This window comes from Dendropsophus ebraccatus, chromosome 5 (assembly GCF_027789765.1).
Source record: "Dendropsophus ebraccatus isolate aDenEbr1 chromosome 5, aDenEbr1.pat, whole genome shotgun sequence".
Lineage (NCBI taxonomy): Eukaryota > Metazoa > Chordata > Amphibia > Anura > Hylidae > Dendropsophus > Dendropsophus ebraccatus.
Window position 1 is genome coordinate 8137434 of NC_091458.1, and position 20539 is coordinate 8157972.

At 48.8% G+C, this 20539-nt stretch overlaps 1 protein-coding gene across 4 annotated transcripts in view; it reads right to left on the reverse strand.

The window, feature by feature from the left end:
• The window catches only part of LOC138792246 (NACHT, LRR and PYD domains-containing protein 12-like), a 258306-nt gene that overhangs the window by 206570 nt on the left and 31197 nt on the right, over positions 1–20539 (reverse strand). The window lies entirely within an intron of this gene.

Below are 20539 nucleotides of genomic sequence, written 5' to 3' on the forward strand. Positions count from 1 at the left end.
CTCCGTGTTTGCGTGGGTTTCCTCCGGGTACTCCGGTTTCCTCCCACACCCAAAAACATACAGATAGGTGAAGCGCTGCGGAATCTGCAGGTACAGCAGTAGTCAACATGGATGCCAGTAAAGGCCCAGCAAAAAGGAGGCAAGGGCAGGCACACCTAGTGAGGCTCCCCAAAACTAGGCCAGACACTGCAGGGCCTTGAACACACAGAGAGCCATTACAAGTGAGTGAGGAAGCTAGTGAGCCTTCCAAAAATTAGGCCAGACATTGCATGGCATTCAGCACACAGAGAGCCATTACAAGTGAGTGAGGAATCAAGTGAGCCCACCCAAAAAATTAGGCCCACTTAAAAATTGGAGTGAGTCCAAAGGCTGGGATATGTAGTGGACATGAACCCGGGTGCTGACAGCTAACTGCTCTCACTCACCATCAAGAGTACACTTGATGCCTCTCGACCGGGGGTGGTGAGGCCACGGCTACACAAAAAAAAAAACAAAAACGGCTGGTTGGCCCGCCGATCGCGCCCCCGGCAACCAGTCACGCTCCTCTGCAGACGTAGTGTGACGTCAGGCAGTGAGGACACATAGAACAATACAGTCTTCTTAAGAGGCCCTGGAATTTGAGAACACGAGGAACCATTAAAACAGAGGTAGTATATCATGAACCACCCAAAAATTCAGCCTGACACAGCATGGCGGTGAGAACAGAGCGAACAAGGTAAAAGCGGTAGCCAGTTAGCCTTCCAAAAATTATACCAGACCTAACATGGCATTGAGCACACAGAGAATCCTTAAAGGGGTTGTCCGGCGATAAAAAATTATTCACAGAATAACACACATTACAAAGTTATACAACTTTGTAATGCATGTTATGTCTGTGAATGGCCCCCTTCCCCGTGTTTCCCCCCACCCACGCTAGACCCGGAAGTGTGGTGCATTATACTCACCGCATCTCGTGTCGCCCACGGTCTCCGATCGTCAGCAGTGACGTCTTCTTCGGGAGGCCAGCGGATCTTCCCGAGTGCCGGCCGCCCTCTGCAGCGTCATCCGAAGCTCAGCCGCGATTGGCTGAGCATAACTGTGCTCAGCCAATCGCGGCTGAGCGGCTGATGACGCGGCCACGTCATCAGCTGCTCAGCCGCGATTGGCTGAGCACAGTTATGCTCAGCCAATCGCGGCTGAGCTTCGGATGACGCTGCAGAGGGCGGCCGGCACTCGGGAAGATCCGCTGGCCTCCCAAAGAAGACGTCACTGCTGAGGATCGGAGACCGTGGTCGGCACGTGACAGGTAATGTATAGCGCACCACACTTCCGGGTACACGGGTGGGGGTGGTGGGACACGGGGAAGGGGGCCATTCACAGACATAACATACATTACAAAGTTGTATAACTTTGTAATGTGTGTTATTCTGTGAATAATTTTTTATCGCCGGACAACCCCTTTAAAAGTGTGTGAGCCTCCCAAAAATTAGGGCAAAAGCAGCATGGCATTGAGCACCCAGAGAACCATTACAATTTAGGCCAGAAGCAGCATGGCATTGAGCACCCAGAGAACCATTACAAGTAAGTGAGGCAGCAAGTGAGCCTCCCAAAAATTAGGCCAGACACAGCAGGGCCTTGAATACACAGATAACCATTACAAGTCAGTGAGGAAGCAACTGAGCCTCCCAAAAATTAGGCCAGAAGCAGCATGGCATTGAGCACCCAGAGAACCATTACAAGTCAGTAAGGAAGCAAGTGAGCCTCCCAAAAATTAGGCCAGAAGCGGCATGGCATTGAGCACCCAGAGAACCATTACAAGTCAGTAAGGAAGCAAGTGAGCCTCCCAAAAATTAGGCCAGAAGCGGCATGGCATTGAGCACCCAGAGAACCATTACAAGTCAGTGAGGAAGCAAGTGAGCCTCCCAAAAAATGGAGTGAGTCCAGGGGCTGGGATATGTAGTGGACATGAACCCTGGTGCTGACAGCTAACTGCTCTCACTTACCATCAAGAGTACACTTGATGCCTCTCGACCGGGGGTGGTGAGGCCACGGCTACACAAAAAAAAATAAAATAAAAACAGCAGGCTGGTTGGCGGGGGCATGATTAGCGGGCCCCCGTCAACCAGTCCCGCTCCTCCGCAGACGTAGTGTGACGTCAGAGCATGGCAGTGAGGACACAGAGAACCATTAGGAGTGAGGAAGCAATTGAGCCTCCCAATAATTAGGCCAGACCCTGCATGGCGGAAGAAGACTTGGCAGTTGGCTGAGAATTGTAGGAAGAGGAGGAGGAGGAGGAGAGGAGATACCAAGAATCTTCATGTTCAGCTGCTTTCCCCGGGTGGACAGTTGAATTCAGGTGAAAACCAGGCTTTGTTCATTTTTATAAACGTCAGCCTGTCAGTGCTGTCAGTGGACAGGCGGGTGCGCTTATCAGTGATGATGGCACCAGCTGCACTGAAGACCCGCTCTGACAACACGCTAGCGACAGGGCAGGTCAGCACCTCCAAGGCGTAAAGCGCCAGTTGGGGCCACGTATCCAGCTTTAAAACCCAGTAGTTGTAGGTAGCAGAGTGATCGTGAAGGACGGTGGTATGGTCAGCAAGGTACTCCCTCACCATCTTCCTGAAGGCTTCCCCCCTACTCTGTCTAGACTGGGGACGGTTGACATAGTCTTGCTGGGGTGCCATGAAACCGTCAAAGGCCTTGGAGAGTGTTCCCCTGCCCCTTGACAAGCTGCCTGCTCCACCACTCCTCTCCCCCGCTCTTTGGCCCAAAGAACTACGTCCTCTGGCACTAGTGGTGTCAGATGGGAAGTAAATTTTCAGCTTCTGCATCAGGGCCTGTTGATATTGATTCACTCTCATACTGCGTTCCTCGGCAGGAATGAGAGTGGGAAAGTTCTGTTTGTACCGAGGGTCCAGGAGGGTGAACACCCAGTAATCTGTGTTGTCAAAAAATTTTTTTAACCCGAGGGTCACGGGAAAGACATCCTAACATAAAGTCAGCCATGTGCGCCAGGGTCCCAACACGCAAGAACTCCATCTCCTGACTAGCCTCAATTTCCTCCTCCTCCGCCGATTCATCCTCTTCAGGCCATACACGCTCAACAAGTAAGGATCAGCGGCGGCTGTTCTTCACCCATCTCCTGAGACGAAGGCAAATTGTCAGACTTCAGGCTGAGCAGGGAGGTTTGAAGCAGACACAGCAGCGGGATGGGGAGGCTGATGATGGCGTCATCTCCGCTGACCATCTGTGTTGACTCCTCAAAGGGGCCCAGTACCTGACAGATAGCAGACATCCACGTCCACTCCTCATTGTAGATTTGAGGTAGCTGACTGACATGACTACCGCTTCGCACCGAGGTTGACATCTGGCATTCCACAATGGCTCTGCGTTGCTGGTAAACCCTGGCTACCACCTGGAAGGTGGAATTCCACCTTGTGGGCACGTCGCACAGCAGTCTTTGAGCCGGCAGTTGCAAGCGCCTTTGCACTGCCCTAAGGGTGGCAGCATCCGTGGTTGACTTGCGGAAATGCGCACAGATGCGCCACACCTTGGTGAGCAAGTAAGCCAAATTGGGGTAGGTCTTAAGAAACCACTGCACCACTAGGTTGAACACGAGGGCCAGGTATGGTGCATGTGTGAGCCTGCCGAGTTGCAGAGCCGCCACCAGGTTTCGCCCGTTGTCACACACAACCATGGTTTGAGGCTCTGGGGAGCCAGCCAAAAATCTGACTGCGCCGTGATGCCCTGCAACAGCTCCTGGGCCGTGTGCCTCTTGTCGCCTAAGCTCAGCAGTTTTAACACCGCCTGTTGGCGCTTACCCACCGCACTGCTGATGCTACGAGATGGAGGCGACATGCTCGTGGAGAGTAATAGAGAGAAGGAGGAAGAAGAGGAGGAGAAAGAGGTGTTAAACTCATGAGAGACCGCAACCGAGGTAGGCCCCGCAATCCTCAGGGTGGGCAGCACATGAGCGGAACCAGGGTCAGACTCTGTCCCAGCCTCCACCAAGTTGACCCAATGTGCCGTCAGGGAGATAGTGTCCCTGGCCGCCAGCACTTGTCCACGTGTCCGTGGTTAGGTGTACCTTGTTGCTGACCACGTTGGTCAGGACACGGATGATGTCATCCGACACGTGCTGGTGTGCGGCTGGGGACAGAGTACTGAGGGACAGCCACCGCCATGAGGTTCCTAAAAGCCTCCGTCTCTACCAGCCGATAGGGCAGCATCTCCAAGCTCAGCAGTTTGCCTATGTGCACATTTAGGGCTTGTGAATGCGGGTGAGTGGCAGTGTACTTGCGCTTCCGTGCAAAGGTCTGCTGCAGGGACAGTTGAACGCTGCGCTTGGACACCTTGCTGGAGGGTGCGAAGCATAGTGGAGGTGAAGGGGTGGGTGTAGGGTGGGAGGCGCTCGTGCCTGGGGCCTGGGCGGGGGGACTGACAGAGCCAGCACCTGACACAGGGGAAGGAGCAGGGGTGCGACTTGCAGTCACTGAACGGCCTTGGTTCCACTGAGTGGGGTGTTTAGCACTCATATGCCTGCGCATGCTGGTAGTGGTTAGGCTGATAGTGGTGGCTCCCCTGCTGATCCTGGCGTGGCACACGTTGCACAATACAGTCCGTCAGTCAGCCGCAGTTTCTTTAAAAAACCTCCAGACTTCGGAACATCTAGCCCTGGCCACGGGAGTTTGACTAAGTGAAACAGTTGCTGATCTACTTGCTCTGCCCCTGCCTCTCCCTCTGCCCACCCCTCTTCCTCTTCCAACCGGTCCTGCGGGTGAACTTGCCTCCCCCCTCAGAAGCACGGTCTTCACTAACCTTATCCACCCAGCTCGGGTCAGTCACCTTGTCCTCATCCACCAGTGTGAAGGTGACCATGAAGGGTTAATACTTTTGGAAAAACATTGTAATCTCTCAGATGTCTCCAGCTTTGGAACCGCTTCTAGCTAATCTACAAGGAATGTTGGCAACCTCCCCCCCCCACCCCCCGAGAGGATCCCACCCTGAACTCACAAAAGAAGATGATGCCTAATAACTGATAACACAGACGCCTAACCACTAACCACTGCGCAGAACAGGAAATAGCTAACCATTTATGGAATAACCAATCACAGTTTTATATGTATGCTCTTTGTGACTTGAAACTCCGCCTATAATGAAGGAACATAAAATCAATCTGAAACTAAAGGGTAGTATACTTCTATCTCCGCTGAGAGAGAAGGCAATACCGACTATTTGTGTCTGGTGTTTTCTCCTTGTCGCTAGCACTCAGCTTTATTCAATTTGGACAGGGATAGTCACTTGGGAATAAGGTGGATGAAAAGGTAAAATTCCTCTTATCACCAGCTCCTCACTCTCCTCCTCACTTTGAGTTACATCCATGACAACAACCTCACTGTCTGACAACCGGGTCTCATCGTCATCATCAGACACCTCTTCCAACCCCGCTTGCAAGTCCCCACTCTCATCACCCACTGACTGCGGGAGCTGCATAGTTTGGGCATCAGGATCGACTGCTCCGGTTGCTCTGAGGGTCCAGAAAAGAGTTCCTGGGAGCATGGTGGTGGATCTGATTCCCTTCTTTCCCTGGAGGGGCCAGGCTGTGGGGAAGGAGGCTGAGCTAATAGAGCAAGGGCTCCACTCCCGTGGGTAGCGTGGGCAGACTGCGTTGAAGACTGGGTGGTGGATAAGTTACTGGACACATTATCCGCTATCCACTTGATCACCTGTTCACACTGCTGCGGTTTCAATAACGGTCTACCTTGGTCAAAGAAGCTAAGGAGTGGACGTCTGCAGTGTGCCACTGCTACCTCCTCAACAGGTGCTGCTGTGTCACCCTGCCCTGAAACACAGCCTCCAGCAACCACATCACTTGGAACCCCACGCCCTCGACCCTTACCCCTGGGGTTCACCATTTTATGGACACTGCACAGTATGGAACTGAGAAAGGCCTTGCGTATGAAATACAGATATCTTGAAAAATAGTTGTAGTAACCAATGGTTTTGTGGGGCTCTACGGTGCTATCTGGTATGGGCAACGACTGTACACACGCTTTGTCACCCCAATACAATATAAGCAGTGAATTAAGTTCTATGCGGGATGTACTACAACTCCCAGCTATACAGTGCAATACACACTAGTTTAGGTGGTGCTATCTGGTATGGGCAACAACTGTACACACTCTTTGTCACCCCAATACAATATGAGCAGTGAAGTTAGTTCTATGCGAGATGCACTACAACTCCCAGCTATACAGTGCAGTACACCAGGACCACCAGCCCCAAAATCAAAAAGGAGTACACTGAGCACTTCTTAGGGGTCTGTATGCAACACCTAATGTCCCCTTTCTGCCAGCAGCCGATCACCACAGTGTGCTGGTTAAATCGCGGTAGCAGCACTGCAAGTCCCAGCCAGCAGTCTGTAGTAATAGTATAAATGAATTTTATTTTATGAATTTTAACCTATAAACATCCATCAAGTCTATATCCTGAACTATATCATTTGTAATTTCATGAGATTTATATACAGAGAATTTATGTGTAAGCGTGTAGTTATATGTTTATATGTTTCTATGAATTTGAATTTTTGATTTAGATAAAGTGCTATATTTATGATTCATTTACATCTCGAGATTCATATTTGTCTCAAAAATATTATTTTTAGGGGTATTGCTAGAGAGCCTACTAATTATACAGATTATCAGGAATGTCTCTGTACTGTTCTCCATTCATCCTTCCTTCTATTATTATTTTTATTATTATTATTATTATTATTATTATTATTATTATTATTATTAATTTATAAAGCGCCCTTATTCCAGAGCGCTATACAAAAGATAGGCAACAGGCAGGAACAATACAAGATCAGAAAACATTACATGAAGGCAAAAGACAGACTGGTACATGGGGGAAGAGGACCCTGCCCGCGAGGGCTCACAATCTATAGGGTATAGGGAGAGAAACAGGAGGTAAAGTGCAGCCATTCAAGTGTGATGCAGAGTTATTGTGGGTTGTAGCCTAGTTTGAAGAGATGGATTTTCAGGTTACTTTTGAAGGACTTGATGGTGGATGAGAGACGGATGTGTCGGGGTAGCGAGTTCCAGAGTATGGGGGAGGCTCGGGCAAAGTCTTGGAGGCGGTTGTGCAAGGTACGAACAAGGGGGGGGCGGAGACGGAGGTCACTGGAGGATGGAAGGTTGCGTGAGGGACGGTAGCGGGATATCAGGTCAGAGATGTACGGAGGGGACAGGTTGTGGATTGCCTTGTATGTCATGGTCAACAATTTAAAGTGAATACGTTGGGCAATGAGGAGCCAGTGGAGGGATTGGCAGAGGGGAGAGGCTGAGGCCAAGCGAGGGGAAAGGTGGATAAGTCGGGCAGCAGGATAGACTGGAGGGGGGCAAGGGAGTTGGATGGAGGCCAGAGAGGAGGATGTTACAGTAGTCCAAGCTGGAAATAATGAGAGCATGGACCAGCAGTTTGGTGGAGTCAGGGGTGAGAAAAGAGCGGATTCTGGAAATGTTTTTGAGGAGAAGGCGGTCAGGGCCTGAATATGGGGTTTAAAAGACAGGGCAGAGTCAAAGGTGACCCCAAGGCAGCGGACTTGGGGGACAGGGGACAGAGTGCAGCCATTGATAGTGGTTGACAGATTAGAAGGCGGGGTGGAGCGAGATGGGGGAAAGATGATAAGTTCTGTTTTGTCCATGTTGAGTTTTAGAAAGCGGGAGGAGAAGAAGGAGGATATGGCCGATAGACACTCTGGAATCCTGGATAGCAAAGAGGTGACATCCGGACCAGAGAGGTAGATCTGAGTGTCATCGGCATAAAGATGGTACCTGAAGCCATGGGATTCTATGATATGTCCCAGGCCAGAGGTGTAGATGGAGAAGAGAAGAGGCCCGAGTACAGAGCCTTGGGGAACACCAACAGTAAGGGGACGAGGAGAGGAGGTGGTGTGGGAGTGGGAGACACTAAAAGTGCGGTTGGAGAGGTAAGAGGAGATCCAGGAGAGAGCTAGGCTAGTGACACCAAGGGATGTTATATGAAGTTTGCCAGAGCTGTAAGCTGAAACAGCCGCACGCCATGATGTTCCCCCCTCCACGTATCATTATTGGTGTTCCTGGGGTGATGTGCGGGGCTCCAGACATGGTGTATTATGGTATACAAAAAGGTTAATATTGGTCTCATCTCAGACTATATTCTCCCGGTATATAATTGTTATTGAGCAAACTATATACACACTGGGAACAAGGACCAAAGCTCCTAATACATAAGCACAATATATATTGTAAGGATCTTCCCGGGGGATGGTGTGTTGGCAGCAGCCATTTAACATTTGTCTCATTTTTTGCATTTGATGTTTTTTAGGTGATCTATGGCCTTGTGCCTTACATCGTTCTTTGCAATTTTTTGTGGTTTTTGGAATTTATTATTTGTGATTCTGCACACTTTTTGGTTTGCAATATATCTGCCATTTTTTGTATGACTTTTGCTGCTGCTCCGATTATTGGTTTGTGTTAGGTCAGTTTTTCGCTGTGTTTGATTGGAACCGGTGAATTGGTATGTGTGTATTTTTAAATGATTTTAAATGTTCGTCCCTTTACATTGATGAATTAATAAAGATTTCATAGATATTTATTTACTTACTATCAGGAGGTGCAGTGTACTTTTCTTCAGCCATTTTCTTGTTGTTGTCTGTACACGGGGGATGGTGTGTTGGACACAGCTCAGCAGCACACTTGGACTTATAAAACAGCTTGGAGTTTATTTGTAGCATAAACAGTCCATAACAGAAATATAGCAACACTGTGCTTAACCCCTTAACGACATCGGGCGTACCCATACGCCCCCGCAGGGTGGGCTTTAACGCAAACGGGCGTATAGGTACGCCCGATGTTTCCCCGATCGCTGCGTGTTCACACACAGCGGTCGGGGAAGATGGCTTGCTATAAATCATAGCAGGCCATCTTAGCTTCTCGGCACGGGGGGTGCTTAACACCCCTCGTGCTTACGATCGCCGCTATAGGCTGATCAATTCAGATCAGCCAATAGCGGCGATCGGAAAAAAATGGCGGTCGGTGCTGTCCGAGGACGGCACCGACCGCCATTACTGTAAAAAGTAATGGTGGTCACCGTGCCACCGGCCCGATCGTCGTGAACGGCCGGCCGGCCGTTCACGGCGATCGGGCCGGTGGCACGGCGATCAGAGTCCCACAATATAGTAAATACCTGCCCTGGACCCCTCAGCTAGGTAGCAGAGGGGTCCAGAGCAGGTATTTGTACATTACTCACCTGTCCCGGGCTCCTGATCAGCGTCTTCCGGGTTCGCGGCGTCCTCATTTTCGTTCGGGTCTTCGGCTTCCTCCGTGACGTCACGTTCGGCTTCTCTCGGCTATTTTCGGCTCCAGCGTCGGCTTTTTCCGTATTTTGCGCTCTGCTGCCCTCTAGCGGCTGATATGTATAATACACTTAGCAGCTACAGGGATGTTCAGAATGTAGAAAAAGTTTTTTTTTTTCAAATTTTTTTTTTTCTATTTTCCGCACCCTATCGCCGCTGAGTGTTGATCAGCATCGCACGAAAGTGCGCTGCTAATCAGCAACTCCTCCTTTTTGGCGTAGGGTGTTTTTTTTCTATATTCTACTGCCACGGCCTGCTTATAAGTGCCGCACATAAGTGCGGCATTTATCAGCAACTCCTTTGTTGGCGTAGGTTTTTTTTTTATACTTACTGTAAAAAAAACACGTAAAAAACACTACATTACACCACACTACATTGAATAAAGTTTGACACTACACCACTACATACCCCATATACCAATCCATATATAAAAGTGGCCCAAAGGGTGTTTTCGGTGTCGGACGCATATGCTATTATTGCCTCCGACACCGAAACAGCCAGTAAGGATGAATGGGGGGATCCTTTTTTCCTCCATTCATCCTCATCATCCGGTGATGTGTCTGGGGGTAGCGTAGCGTACGCTGCCCCCCAGACACGTCTTTTCCGCCAGTACCGTCCCAATAAGAGATCACGGTATGGAATGAAATTCTACAAACTCTGTGAGCGTACCTCAGGGTACACTTACAGATTTAGGGTACGTGCACACTGCGGAATGGCAAAGGATAACTCTTCGTGCATTCCGCAGCTGGCACCCGCCAGCGGACTGATGCGGGCGCATGTCTCCACCCGTGTCATAGACTCCATTCTATGCACGGGCGGAATCTGTCGTCCATCCAAAGAATGAACACGATGGACGGAGAGCGGAATCCGCCCGTGCATAGAATGGAGTCTATGACACGTGTGGAGACGTGCGCCTGCATCAGTCCGCCGGCGGGTGCCAGCTGCGGAATGCACAAAGGGTTATCTGTCGCGATTCCGCAGTGTGCACGTACCCTTAGAGTGTATGAAGGAAGGGACACCCGAATCCAGCCCCAGATGCCCCCTCTCCCCCATCCTCGGAGTTAGTGGGAAGATCGTCCGGGAACTGATCTTCCCACTGCTGGATAAAGGTCACCACCTGTACGGGGATAACTTTTATACCAGCACCCCCCTCTTCCGGTCCCTCGCTGCCCTGTAGCTTGCGGCACGATCCGAACATATCAGAAGTAGTAATAGAGCCCTAAAATTTAGCAGCCATGGAGCGGACCCAGCGCTTTTGGATATGAAGGACCCCGTATCGCACCAGGACAACATTTCCAGGTGACGTCCCCCACACTGTAGAAAGGGAGACCCCAGAAGAAGTGCAGAGTGTGGTGTAACAGGGGGATCAGGAAGGACACCATTTTCCAGTGTGACACCTGTCCTGATCCCCCCGGCCTCTGCATACAGGATCGCTCCAAGGCGTACCACACGTCACTGGGGTTCTACATATTCTAAATTCTGTCCCTTATTCCTATTTCAGGGGTCACGTTGATCCGGGGATTATTCTGATCGCCATTATGGAGTCGGGAAGGAATATTTCCCAGTGATGAGGCTACTGTCGTCTGCCTCACAAGGGTTTTTTGCCTTCCTCTGGATCAACACAGGTTGAATTTGATGGACACCTGTCATTTTCAACCTTATAAACTTATAATTGGCCTAATACCCCCAAATAAATTAGAATTGTCCCTTTTCCCCCAGCTAAATAGGTATGGCCGCTATTCCCATTAGAGCAGGGGTGGGGAACCTCCGGCCCGCGGGCCGCATCCGGCCCCTGACACCTCCGGATGTGGCCCGCGGCTCCCCTGTGACATGCGCCGCTCTGGAGGAGAAGGAGCCGACACACACGGCATCCTCCTGTGTCTGTGACAGCTGCCAGGAGGATGCTGTGAGTGCCGGCTCCTTCCCCTCAGAGCGGTGCACATCTTCTGACTCCTGACCTCCTGTGACGTGCGCCGCGCTGGTGAGGCAGGAGCTGGCACAGACACAGGAAGATGTGTGGTATGCCGGCTCCTGCCTCACCAGCGCGGCGCAGAGCGGCGCACGTCTTCTGACTCCTGCGGGCCGTGCGCGATGACGTCATTTCATCGCGCGCCGCCTGCAGGAGAAGACCGGCACAGAAGAGAGGAGGGAGAAGAGGACCTGGACAGCGTGGGAGCGGAGGAAAGGTGAGTGGGATGTTTATTTTTTTCATTTGGGGCAGACACTGGGGGTTAACTAGGCCACCAGGGACATGACTGGGGGGGGGGGGGGGGGTTAACTAGGCTACCAGGGACATGACTGGGGGGTTAACTAGGCCACAAGGGACATGACTGGGGGGGGGGGGGGGGGTTGTTAACTAGGCCACCAGGGACATGACTGTGGGGGTTAACTAGGCCACCAGGGACATGACTGGGGGGTTAACTAGGCTACCAGGGACATGACTGGGGGGGTTAACTAGGCCACAAGGGACATGACTGGGGGGGGGGGTTGTTAACTAGGCCACCAGGGACATGACTGTGGGGGTTAACTAGGCCACCAGGGACATGACTGGGGGGTTAACTAGGCTACCAGGGACATGACTGGGGGGGTTAACTAGGCCACCAGGGACATGACTGGGGGGGTTAACTAGGCCACCAGGGACATGACTGGGGGGGTTAACTAGGCCACCAGGGACATGACTGGGGGGGTTAACTAGGCCACCAGGGACATGACTGGGGGGGTTAACTAGGCCACCAGGGACATGACTGGGGGGGTTAATTAGGCCACCAGGGACATGACTGGGGGGGTTAATTAGGCCACCAGGGACATGACTGGGGGGGTTAATTAGGCCACCAGGGACATGACTGGGGGGTTAACTAGGCCACCAGGGACATGACTGAGGAGTTAACTAGGCCACCAGGGACATGACTGGGGGGTTAACTAGGCCACAAGGGACATGACTGGGGGGGGGGGGGGTTGTTAACTAGGCCACCAGGGACATGACTGTGGGGGTTAACTAGGCCACCAGGGACATGACTGAGGAGTTAACTAGGCTACCAGGGACATGACTGAGGGGTTAACTAGGCTACCAGGGACATGACTGAGGAGTTAACTAGGCTACCAGGGACATGACTGAGGAGTTAACTAGGCTACCAGGGACATGACTGAGGAGTTAACTAGGCCACCAGGGTCATGACTGAGGAGTTAACTAGGCTACCAGGGACATGACTGAGGAGTTAACTAGGCTACCAGGGACATGACTGAGGAGTTAACTAGGCTACCAGGGACATGACTGGGGGGGTTAACTAGGCCACGAGGGACATGACTGAGGAGTTAACTAGGCTACCAGGGACATGACTAAGGGGTTAACTAGGCCACCAGGGACATGACTGAGGAGTTAACTAGGCCACCAGGGACATGACTGGGGGGTTAACTAGGCTACCAGGGGCATCACTAAGGATTCAAATCAGGTACAAGGGGCATCACAGAGGGTTAACTACAATAGCAGGGGCATTAGGGGAACAATACTTTGCCTTGTTCGGGTGCTGCAAACCCACGCTACTAACTGCCGCACACGGTATAACATTGAGTGCGGCCCTCGAATGATTTTATTAAGGCCTGACCGGCCCTCGACATGGAAAAGGTTCCCCACCCCTGCATTAGAGGATGCCATGATGCAATTACAAAGCCTCTGTGCGGCCAGGACAGTAGAAACCCCCCACAAGTGACCCCATTCTGGAAACTACACCCCATAAGGAATCTAACAAGAGGGGCAGCGGGGATATGGCCCCCTGGTGACGGCCACATTTGGGACGTTAAAATGAAAAAAATTGTATTTTTTATTTTCTCGCCACATGTTCTACATATGTGCCTGTTACCAGTGGGGTCCATATGCTCACTGCACCCCTTGTTAGATTCCTTATGGGGTGTAGTTTCCAGAATGGGGTCACTTGTGGGGGGTTTCTACTGTCCTGGCAGCACAGGAGCTTTGTAATTGCGACATGGCCTCCATCCTCCATTCCAGCCTCTAAATGGCGCTCTGTCCCTTTGGTGACTTGCCCTGTGCCCATATGGCACATTATGCCCACATGTGGGGTATTTTCGTACTCAGGGGACACTACCCTACACGTTTTGTGTTCATTTTCTTTTTTAACCCCTTGTGGAAATGGAAAAAAATCAAGGCTAGACCAACATTTAGTGTAATTTTTGTAAAATTTTTACTCTAAATCATTAATCTTGTCATGATTTTTTCATTTTCACAAGGGGTTAAAAGATAAAAAAAAAACATTTAATGTGTAGCGCAATTTCCCCTGAGTACGGAAATACCCCACATGTGGACATAAAGCGCCATGCGGGTGCAGGGTAAGCCTCCGAAGGGAAGGAGCGCCATTTGGTTTTTGAAGGCTGGATTTGGATGAAATGGATTTCGAGGGGCCATGTTGCATTCAAAAGGCCCCTGTGTTGCCAAGACAGTTGAAACCCCCCACAAGTGACCCCATTATGGAAACTGCACCCCTCAAGGAATGTAACAAGGGGTGTAGTGAGCATATGGACCCCACTGGTGACGAACACAAATGTGGAACAATGTGGCGTGAAAATGAAATATTACATTTTTTACACTATAATGTTGGTTTAGCCTTGAATTTATCATTTTCACAAGGGGTTAAAAGAGGGGGAAAAAAACAAAATGTGTAGAGCAATTTCCCCCGAGTCCGTAAATACCCCACATGTGGACATAAAGCGCCATGTGGGTGCAGGGCCAGCCTCTCAAGGGAAGGAGCGCCATTTGGATTTTGGAGGTTGGATTTAGCTAGAATGGATGATGAACGCCATGTCGCATTTACAGAGCCCTCGTGCTGCCAAAACACTGGAAACCCCCCACAAGTGACCACATTATGGAAACTGCACCCCTCAGGGAATCTAACAAGGGGTGCAGTGAGGATATGGACCCCTTGATGACGGGCACATTTGTGCCATGAAAGTGAAAAAATGAAATTTTTCCCTTTCACGTCACATTGTTCCACATTTGTGCCCGTCACCAGTGGGGTCCATATGCTCACTGAACCCCTTGTTAGATTCCTTGAGGGGTGTAGTTTCCAGAATGGGGTCACTTGTGGGGGGTTTCCAGTGTCTTGGCAGCACGAGGGCTCTGTAAATGCGACATGGCCCTTGAAATCCTTTTCAGTGAAATTCAGCTTCCAAAAGCCAATTGGCGCTCCTTCCCTTTGGAGGCTCGTCCTGCGCACCCTTGGCACTTTATCGCCACATGTGGGGTATTTCCGTACTTGGGAGAAACTGCGCTACACATTTTTTGTCTTTTTTTGCCTCTTATCCCTTTAAGAAAATGAAAAATTGAAGGCTAGAACAACATTTTAGTGTAAAAATTTTTTTTTTCTTTTTTCACGCCATATTGTTCGGAAAATCTGTGAAGCACCTGTGGGGTCCAGATGATCACCGCACCCCTTGTTACATTCCTTGAGGGGTGTAGTTTTCTAAATGGTGTCCCTTTAGGGGTGTTTTTTATGTTTTGGCACCCCAGAGCCTCTGCCAACCTGAAGTGGTACAGTCAAAAATGACCAAATATAACGGAGGCGTTGAAATGCACTGGGCGCTCCCTTATATCTGAGGCTTGTGGTTGCGTCAAATAGCGCAATAGGGCCACATATGGGGTATTTCTATAAACTGCAGACACGGGACAATAATTATTGGGGTGCATTTCTCTGGTAATAGGTTTATAATTATGAAAAATATTGGATTACAATAAAATCTCTGCACAGAAAATTAAAATTTTCTAATTCCTTACACACTTAGCTTTTATTTCTGTGACTCCCCTAAAGGGTTAAAACACTTTCTGGATATGCTTTTGCAGAGGTTGGGGGGTGCAGTTTCTGAAATGGGGTGCTTCGTGGGGCTTTCTAACATACAGGCCCCTCAAATACACTTTAAACCTGAACAGGTCCCTAAAAATATCTGATTTTGAAATTTTACTGAAAATTTGCTGCTAATGTTTTAAGCTTCCTATCGTCTAAAAAAAATATGAAAGATAGTTTAATAAATGCCGCCAACATAAAGTAGACATGTTGCTAATGCTATTTAATATATAATCTATGTGGTATAACCACTTTCTGTATACGCAAAAAAGTTTCAAAGTTGGAAAAATGCATTTTTTCACATTATTTGGGTTTTTTTCATAAAGATTTGTTATGAGTATCGACTTCAATTTACCAGAAATGTAAAGTACAATATGTCACGAGAAAACAATCTCAGAATCAGCCGGATAGGTAAAAGCATCCCGAAGTTATTAATGAATAAAGTGACACTGGTCATATTCATAAAATTTGTCTCTGTCATTAAGGGGTTAAAGACCAAAACAAAACAAAAGGTCTTGCCCGTCTGGGCGCTAACTAACACAACAGGTTACCTCTCTGGCACTTCGATAACAGTATCGCAGGGTATGGACAATCCCCAGCAGCAGTGGTATCCCTTGCTCCCAGCAACTACAACATGCAGGCTGTTTCCTCCTGGCTAAGAGCAAGGACCTGTACACTGAGTGAGCTTTTTGCCTTCTCAGGCTGATTGGGATCAGAGCTCACCTGATCCCAAAACCCACACTGGATCGAGGGGGAGGGAATGGCAGATCCCACTACCAACCTATCCGCCATTCCAGTAAATCCGGCCCGGAAAAATTAAACAACGACTCAGCAGCATATCACTGCTGAGCAACCGATCTCTCCCAGATTTACCATCTCACACTAAGCTGTAACCTAGGTGAGATGTACACCCCCTCGCACACTTTACCCGTGACATGTCTACACTATATACAGTGTACACAGTGGGAACAAGGACCGGAGCTCCTAATACATAAGCACAATAACTATATACAGTATACACACTGGGAACAAGGACCAAAGCTCCTAATACATAAGCACAATAACTATATACAGTATACACACTGGGAACAAGGACCGGAGCTCCTAATACATAAGCACAATAACTATATACAGTGTACACACTGGGAACAAGGACCGGAGCTCCTAATACATAAGCACAATAACTATATACAGTATACACACTAGGAACAAGGACCGGAGCTCCTAATACATAAGCACAATAACTATATACAGTGTACACACTGGGAACAAGGACCGGAGCTCCTAATACATAAGCACAATAACTATATACAGTGTATACAGTGGGAACAAGGACCGGAGCTCCTAATACATAAGCACAATAACTATATACAGTGTACACAGTGGGAACAAGGACCGGAGCTCCTAATACATAAGCACAATACCTATATACAGTGTACACACTGGGAACAAGGACCGGAGCTCCTAATACATAAGCACAATAACTATATACAGTGTATACACTGGGAACAAGGACCGGAGCTCCTAATACATAAGCACAATAACTATATACAGTGTACACACTGGGAACAAGGACCGGAGCTCCTAATACATAAGCACAATAACTATATACAGTGTATACACTGGGAACAAGGACCGGAGCTCCTAATACATAAGCACAATAACTATATACAGTGTACACACTGGGAACAAGGATCGGAGCTCCTAATACATAAGCACAATAACTATATACAGTGTATACACTGGGAACAAGGACCGGAGCTCCTAACTATATAATCTCACCGGACAAAACGCGCCTCTGGCCTTGATTCACCTGGACTCTATTAGGAAGTGAGGCCACAAGGTTTTGCATGTACGTCGCATCCAGTTTAAGCCACTGAGGAGGTGATGGCACAAAATTTAGCAGGCCGATTGAGATGTAATAGGGTGTATGAGTGACCCACCTCCGGCTTGAACCTGAAACGTCTGTCATTGTAATAAAGACAAAAAAACGTGATTCGTCAGACCAGATTACAGTCCACCAGTCAGCTACTCTCCACCTTCAGTGATTTCTCGCCTATTGAAGACGCAGCTTTATCTGCCTGTGTGAACAATGGCCTCTTGTGAGGTGAACGACTCCAAATGTTCATTGCTAACAGGTTGGGAAGGACGTTCATTCTCTGCCTGCAGCAGTTCCTGTTGGGTTTTGGGAGCAATTTTGATCCACAAGCCGTGGAACTCGTCTCCAGTCCCTCTCAGCTAGGATCCTTTTCTGACATTGTGTTTCGTGGCCAAGGAGAACAGACAAATACGATTGTCCCTTCTTCCCACACCACTTGAAACAAACTAACTGTTCGATGACTCCATTTTGGACACTACACCCCTCAAGGCATTTATATGGGGGGGGGGACCTTGACTTCAACAGATGTATCTTAGCACATTTCTGTAAGAGTTTTACAATGTCTCCTGAGAACAGGCGTGCCCCATATAGGAGGAGGAGGATGTGCAGTGATCTCTACAAGAGAGAATCCTGTGCACTTATGAAGAACCCAACGGTAGGAGAGATGGAGTAACTTAACTTATTGTGTTGTGTGAGTAAGGGAAGGGGGGGCACTTTCTCCTCCCGTCAGGCCCCGTGGAGGAGATGAGATAACCCTGCAGCTGCCCACACGGCCTGCTAAACTCTGTGCTGTGTAAGCTGTTTGTGTGAGGCAGCTGCAATGTTATCTTCACAGGGCGTGCTTCCCTCTGGTATCTCCTATTTATCTCCTATCTATCTATCTATCTATCTATCTATCTATCTATCTATTTATCTATAGATAGAAAGGAGATAGATAGAGAGACTCCGCTCGGAATCCCGCCTCACTGACTCAATGTCTGACGCACCTCCGCTCAAAAAAATTGACACGTCAATTCTTTTAGGGGAAAGCAGAGTCGCGTGACACATCACATGAGGCAGACGGAATTCCGAGCGGAACGGAGGTCAGCCTGTTGTGTCTTACTGGTTGTTCTTTGGTGGGCCCCAAAGATCATTAGACTCGTCTCCACTATCCATAGTATGTTCAAACCATCAAAGCAAAGATCATTTGACTCGTCTCTACTATCTATATACTATCTATGTTCAAACCATCAAAGCAAAGATCAGCACACCACTCCAGGGTAAGTTCACAAATGAACATTCACAACTTTAGTTAAGGGGTTCAATCTACAACCAATATTTCTACCTTCGGTATATTTCATCAGAATCTCCTTCAGGTACGAACTACTAAAGCTAAACCATCCATGTAGTCAAATCAATTCCATAACAAGACACTTTTGTTCCAATAAAGCTTAGGTATAGATCGAAATAGTCAATTGTAGAATAGACCCTTATTCACTTTCTAACCAGAGGAGCAGCCATGTTAGATCAGACCAGTTACACAGGATTATATATTAGTCAGCAGGATTAGTTATGGGATATACTCTAAGTCAGTTATTAGCAGAGGAGTAAGAACACTTTAAATAATCCCAAAAGGCTTCATCTAGGTCCCTGTTAGGAAATCTAAGCAGTTCTAAATCTGTTCACCTCCTCCTATACGTCACTCCCCAGTCACTAGTACTACTACTAATAGTCTGTAATCCAGCGGATGGAATACACACCGACCACTGATCTTCTTTTACCCAAGGATCAGGTATTCACACATGCTACGTTTACACAGAGCGATAATTTGCCCAATCGAACGATTAACGATTTCGAAGTAACAATGTGTTCTTAATAACGATCAGCATTTAGACGGAACGATATATTGTTTGAAAAATCGTTATTGCGATCATTTTAAGATCACTTAAGCCTATCTCACACATTGGGTGAATTGTATATACAGACCGCAGCGGGCTGATGGACCGGAGGGATCCCGGCTTGGTATGGGCGCAGGTGTTCAGAGAACCACAATATGACGTGGTTAATCCGTAGGATAAAAATTTATTAAAGGCACAACGCGTTTCGGACACCAAATCAAGGGGGTCCTTTCTCAAGTCTTGTCTGTATACATGATCTTGAATTGTACACCTCCCTTGACGTACCGCGGCAGGAGTTGCGGTGTTTCTCTTTACCCCCCATGTGCTGCATAGAGTTGTGCCTATAATCTTGCACAACTCTATTAGGTGAGTGCAACTCATGCTCTTTCTTATAAGGATATTCCTTTCCTGATATACTACACCAGGAGGCGCCCCCACCTTTTCTCTCTTTTTGTTTTCTATTGGGTGAATTGGTGAAAGACTGTTTAGACGAAGTGATCTGCTAAATTTTAGTGAACAACCAACGATGATTTGAGAACATGATGAAAGATCACAATGAACAATTTCTCGTTTGTCACTTGATCGTTCGCTATGTTTACACGGAATGATTATCGCTCAAATGCAATTGTTATCGCGAAAATTCAAACGATAATAATTCCGTGTAAATGCACCAATACACAGACTACTCTCTGTTTTCACTCAGATCTAACCAGTCTCAGTGGTATACCCTGTGCAGGGCCGGCCTAAGGGGTGTGCAACCTGGGCTCCTCACTCCCGGCCAGCAAGGGGGCGCTACAGACGACAGAGAGCTGCACTGCACACCTGACTAAAAAGATTAGTTAGATGTGCTGGGTGTCTGCAGGAGCGCACCCCCCCCCCCCTCTGGCCGCCCGCCTGCCCCCTCCTCCCCAGGCAGCACATCTAACTTCTATTTCTAGTTAGGTAGTGCAGCTCTCTGTCTGTGTAACAGGGCCAGTGTCAGGGGCTGCAGTGTGTGAGGACAGGGGCCTGGGCTCTGTGACACTGTCTAATGATTTGCCTGTCCGATCTATGTACAGTCTGCACAGGCACAGGCAGTAATACACATCATCCTGCAGCTTCTCAGTGCCTGTACTGTAGTTATGTGTATTACTGCTACCAAGCAGTTTCAGTGCCTGTGCAGACTGTACATAAATCGGACAGGCAATATACAGGCTGCTCCTCAGAATCACCCTGCCAGTTCCCTAGACCCCCTGCTCTCTGGCTGCCCCTGTATATTGCTGAGCAGTGTCCCCAAGGTAAGCAGAACACAGAAACTTATTTTTGGGACAATGGATCAGGTAATGACCTGCTACACTGAATGTAGCAGCCACCACATCCCCTATGTCAGCCCTGCAGTGTGTAAACTCACTGTGCCAGCAGCCTACAGCAGAATATACCCCCAGAGATACCAGCTGCTGCAGACTGGCAAGATAAGCAGCCCAGGTCACCAGCAGGGGATCACCTCATCTCCTCTGACTGCAGCCTCACCCCCTCTGATCACCTGGTTATCCAGCCCCAATATTCTACTAAGTCA